Source organism: Hyaena hyaena, unplaced genomic scaffold, assembly GCF_003009895.1.
Source record: "Hyaena hyaena isolate Hyena2069 unplaced genomic scaffold, ASM300989v1 scaffold_2038, whole genome shotgun sequence".
NCBI lineage: Eukaryota > Metazoa > Chordata > Mammalia > Carnivora > Hyaenidae > Hyaena > Hyaena hyaena.
The window spans coordinates 28,221-34,220 of record NW_024082672.1 but is presented as its reverse complement, the minus strand read 5'-3'; positions in this window follow the sequence as shown (position 1 = coordinate 34,220).

The following is a 6,000-nucleotide window of genomic DNA, read 5'->3' as shown; positions in this document are numbered from 1 at the left end:
TGCTTCCGGAAGATTCCCTGCTGCCCAGGGTCTCATCCATAGCTGCTCCAGGGCATGAGGTAGCTGCCCCAAATTCTGAGAAGTCCTGGAGCCTCGTCACAACACTTCCATGGACTCCCAAGGGGGAATCCTTTCCTTCTCCAGACATCAGTTTCCCTGCCTATATAGGTGAGCTAGCAATGGTTAAAGGATTATATAAATGAGATGATAATGTTATATGCACTGGTCTATGGCCAGAAACTTCTAGATTCAAGCAACTTAGCCTCTCGGAGCTCCAGTCTCTTCTGAACAAGTGGGTAGAATGATCTCAGCTAACATGGAGAGAGTCTGGGGAGTAGGGAGGCTCCAACCAGATCATGTGTGCGAAGCACCTAAGGGCATCAAACATGTACTTGGCAAATATAAACAGGCTGCTGCCTCTGGCTTCCAGCCTACCACCAGACCACAATTCTGGGAGACTCAGAATTCCTGGAGTGTCCCAGCCTGGGAGCTCAGAACTGAAGTGACAAACAGAAACAGTTCAGCAGCTGCAAATCTAACAGCCTAAGATGACTAGAAGGTGGGAGGTAAAGAGCCTATAAATCCGGCTGAGGAAAATGAAAGATCATAGTTTTCCAACTAGCTTTTCCTGCCCCTTAGCACATATTCAGTCCAGCACTGCCACCTGTTGGCAGAAAAGGAGCTTTGCATGAAAAGATCCCTTTACCCCAGGCTGGGGGATGATCTTTAACCCCAGCTGGAAAAGATGGAAAGGAAACTTTAGAGAAAGGAGTGGGATGGGGTGGGGCTGACTTCACTGGAAACGTTTGGGTGGAAGGGATTGGAGCTCCAGAGATATTAGACCTGACTTCAAGTCCCAGCTTTGAGACTTTGGATAAACTGTGTAAACTCGCCAGACCTCAGTTTTCTCATCTATGTGATGGGAATAAAAATGTCCCCTTCAAGGGTGATTAACACATGTAAAGTAACTGACATAGTTAGGACTCTTTCTCTCTGGACCTCTGCCCCCACCACACCACGCTATGGGATTTAGAAGGGCTGTAGAGCTCTGACTTGAGTGCTTGGCAAAAATACAGATGCTCCGCACTGGGTGTTGTATGGGAGTCACTGAATTCTACTCCTGTAACCAACAGTGTACTCATGTTAACTAAAATTTAAATTAAAAATAAAGTAAAATAAATTGTCATGTTAAAAATAAATACAGATGCTCACGCCCCACTGACCTTGCTCTGAATCTGGTCTCTGGAGTGATGGCCTAGGAATCTGCATCTTACACTCCCACGTGAGTGTTAGGCCACTGTACATTTTACAGCCACAGCACAGTGTGAAGAACACCAAGTGTAGTTCTGAGTCTACCAGGAGCCCGTGATCTTGGGTGTCTCTCAGTCTCCATGTCCTCACCCGTGAAACGTGGCCCAGAGTCCCACCTGCAATGCCTCCTAGGGGTGGGGGGTGTGCTTCGGAGACTGATGCCAGTGCTGGCATGAGAAGCAGGAGTGGTCAGAGTGGCAGGGGACTGTCCCCTTTGTAGGCCCCATCCTGGAGAATGAGAGGCCTGGGCAGGGGTGAAGGCATGGGGTCAGGGTGGGAATGGAGACAGGTGACAGGGGACAAGGAGGAGCAGGAATGGCTCCCTCAGGCCCCTCCCTCCAGGAATGGCCAGGGTGCCCAGGACCCCTGCTGTGCAGGACAGATGAGCCCAACACTCAGCCAGAGCGGGAGCTCTTCACTTGGGACTGTGTAACCCATCTCAGCAAGAGAAAGGGAGGAGAGACAATCCCAGCTTCAGGAGCCACTGCAGCTGCCATACTGGTCCTTTCTGAGAAACCAGTGAGGAGAGGGGGGAAAGAATCCTGGTTATACCCTAGAGCAGTGACCCTTCCACTTTTCCCAGGCCTCCCTCCTCTTCCTTCCCGGGCACCAGCATCCTGGCTAGACTCACAGCCTCCCTGCACCCGGGGACAGATGGGATCTCCATTCCACAGACAGTAAAAATCAAGCCCCATAGAGAAGGCAGCCCCTTGTCCAGCATCTCTTAGCCAATCCTCAGCCCAAAGCTCACTGAATCCTCATGACAACTATAGCATAGTGCTGGGGAGGAAAACTTTTCCTTCTTCCCTTCTGGGTGCTTTAGCTGGTCTACTAATTAAATTGACACAAGACAGACTGACAGGAGAAAAACAAATTTAACTTTATAGGAACCAGAGCCTCATTGAAAATAGGAGACTCAGAGAAGTGATCAAAGTTTATACCTTTTAGACAAAGAAACAATAAATTTGTGAAGAACTGGCAAGGCAAAGAAAGTTGGGCTTGAGGTATTAAATTACTGAGGAAATAACAAGTTTGTTTATACAGACTCCGCAGCCCTGATTTCCCTATCTCTGGCTCTAAGGAGGTCTCTCTTCCTCCTGGTAAAGAGAGAGTAGCTTTTACTTGGGAAATTTAGTTCCTGATTTCAGGGGGAGAGAGAGGAGGGTCAGAGTGTCCTTCTTGTACTGGCTGTTTCTCAAATAATTTTAATTCAAGGTAATCCATAAGCCAAAGGTGGATCATTGGGAGTGGCATATTCGGCTCCCCTTCAGCAGGCAGGGTGAGAATTAGTATTTCCACGATACAGAGGAGAAATCCAGCTCAGAGATGATTTATAAATTGCTCAAAAACACACAGCAGAGACTCAAACCAGGCTCTTATTGCCAACGAGTCACACACTTGTATTCCCACTGCCGGTAAGAGAGTGGACCAGGTGACCCCAGTGGCCCCTCCAGCTCTACCTTTTATGACTCCAGAGCCCCACCCTGTTCTCGCAGGTTTATCTCCCTCTGGTTTCCCCAACAAACCAGATGGCCTCCTCTCTGTCTCCTGAACAAATCTCGAGATTCACCACATGCTTTCCTCTGTCCCCAACCCCCCTCCACTCCATCCAATTTCAGGCCCACTCTTGCATATTTGTGAAAGTGTTCCTATCCCTCAAAGCCCAGCTCAACTCCCACCAGGTGCATGAAGCTTTCTCTAATCCCTGCCATGAGAAATAGCACCAGCCTGGTGTGGACCAGGGCAGCGGGGTCAGAAACGCCAGCCGTGGAATGCACATGTGCGTCAATCACTATACATTGTGTGCATATACACACATTCTCCCACGTGTCCTGAAGCCTCCCTGCGGGTCACGAACAGTGGTCTGGCCATCTCATAGGTGCGGAAACCAAGCCTCAGATTGCTGGCATGATGCACCTGAGGGCACCTGAAAGGCTGTCACACTGAAGAGAACAGCTCCAGGGGAAATATGAAGGCTCAGTGTGCGGAGGGAGGGTTATAGGGAAGCAGGCTTCAAAGCAATATAAAATAGCCTGAGGATGCAAGTGGGGGCCCAAACCCTGTGAGCCCCTGTGGTCCAGGGTCCAGATGCCCGTGAGGTGGTCATTTTCCTTGTGTGATAGCAGCTGGTTAATGAACACAGGACTTTGAGGAGCCTTGTCTCATTTAATGCAATAATCCCTTTTGACAGACAATAGCACTGTTCTATGGGGAAGGAGCCAAAGTCTCTCCATCCTGGTGAAGCTCACACAGTCCAAGGTGGGACTGGGACCAGCAGCGAGATGGACTCCAGAATCTGCGCGTTTTCTGATACACAAGTGATGGATCATTTGCCATGTTGCTTAGAAATATTGCCATCAAAGTCTCCCTCGGCTCCTGCCCCGGCCCTTTGTCACAGTGCCGGACCTGCCACCATTCGGCCCCTCTCCATTTTCAGCTGACTCTGACATTCCACAACTGGCTTCCGTGAAACATCACTCGTGAACTTTCAAAAGTTTCTTTGCTTTCCAAGAGCTCCATATGAAAATAAACCTGCTTCTAGAGTGACTCTTTCTTCAGGAGATTCATGGACAGGTACCAAAGGTCTTGCACACACAGAGCGCAGAGTGGGGAGACAAGAGCTCAGAAGAGGATTCAAAGGCCTGCAGGCCCTGCTGCAGGTGTTGGGGGTGCAGTGAGAACAGGACAAACACACCCTCTGCCCCCTAGCGTCCCGGGCACAGATGCTTCCTCCCTCACAGGTTCGCTGAGGGTCAGCCACAGAGCACCTGCCAGCCTGGGATCCTGATGGTCAGCGGAGTCCCCATGCAGGCAGCAAGAAGGCGGTGAAGGGGGTCAGGGCACCTGTCAGGGGCTGATCTGCCACCACCACCCAAAATCTTTGCCCACTCTCAACCACAAGTGCCACCTGTCATTTCTTGTCACCCATCTGGGCCCATCTCTATGACCACGGCACTCTGCCCCCAATGGAACATGAACTGTCCTGCCTCTGTGGTCCCTCTGCCATTGTCCCCTTCCCTGTGTGCCCATGTGATCCACCCAAACAGACCCCACACAGGGCACATTCTGATTCCCTCAGGGAACCCTCCAGAGAACCATGGAGGTGCCAGAAACATCTTCCAAAAGGGTGAGTGGGTGGGTAAGTGAGTGAGGTCAAGCAAGGATGTGGGACTAAGACAGCCAGCTGCTCCATGCTCCTGACCCTGTAAATGCAGCTCCTTAGTGACAGAGCATGCTAAAGTCCTGAAGGAAGGAGAAGGTGCGCCATATGGGCCAGTCTGTCTTGTCTACTTGAGAAACCAAAACCACCGGCAGGCAAGGCCACCAAACGCAAATGAAAGGCAGCCAGTTATGTGCTCCACAGAAAGCACTAAAAACAAGAGTAACAATGGTCAGTGGTGACACGGTTATGCAGTGGGTACGGCAGCATTTCTCAAGGAAGTGTCCGTGGAAGCCTGATGTGAGAGCTGAGTGGTCAGAACAGAACCCATGGTCCAGTTTGTGTAGTGAGTACAGCACATCCCTTCTCTTTTTCAGTGCTCCCCAGCATGTTAAGGCTCTGAGAAGTCACACTGCACAGACAACTAACCTTAACCTGGTGCTTTCCACACTTAACTTTGTTGTTGTTATTGTTGTTGTTAGTAAATCCTATTTAATATCCCAAGGAACTAGCATTCCACCAGGATGCACTTAGAAAATGTGAGGGTGCTGGTCATGCAAATGTTCTGGCTCAAGGAGGTCATTTAGGATAGTCTGGGAGGCCTTCCTTCACTCTTCCTCAGCTCCCCTTCTGCCCAAAATTTCCTGATTTTATAGGTTCACAGCCTTAAGATAACAGGACAAGTTTCCAATGGTGGACAGTTAGGCACTGGTCAACCGAGTGGGAGGGGAAAGAATCTGCCAAAAAATCTTCTTTGTCCTCTGTCTGACCATAGACATGACCTCTATCTAGCATGTGACAACTTTCCTGCACCCAAGTTCCTGCTCTGTATGAGGCCATGAAGACCAAATGAGTTGCTAGATAATGAGCACTTAGAATAGCACCTGGAAGATTCCCAGAATCCAAATAGCATTCTACATCACGAAGAGCTCTTGTTGCCTGAAGCAATATGGATTTAGTGATTTCCTTTTCCTCTCTCACGACAAGCTTCATGGCCTATAAGTTAGTGTAATAGCCCCTTATGTGACATAAGCACATGACATGCACGAAAGGATGAAAGAGAGACAGTAAGCACTAAGAAAGTTTAGAAAAGAAAGGATCTGTGTGCACTGCAGGGTGGGTCATTAGGACGGCTTCCCGGAGGAGTGGAACAGTGGGGCGTGGCCTGAGCAGAGGTCGGCGGGGACAGCCCAGCAAGGGAAGAACATCAAGTGAACACAGGCCTGGAGGTACCAGCATTCACAGCCAGGGCCTCATTAACTCAGCTCCGGGTGAGCAGGGAGTCTGCTCCACCAGCCAGAGACCAGCCAACCACTGGGAGCTGGCAGCTCTGTTGATGTTTGCTGAGGAATAGAGTCATCTCCAGGTCCTGGAGGTAACTAGAAGTGACAGATGGTCTGTTGAGCAGAAACGAGCGTTTGCTTCCCCAGCTTGCAACATGTGTTTCTCAGGCAGGTCTGAGGGTCCCCTACTCCCTCCCCAAATCCTCCTCAGGCTTTGCTGGGAATGGGTTCTTGCAAGAAGCAGAG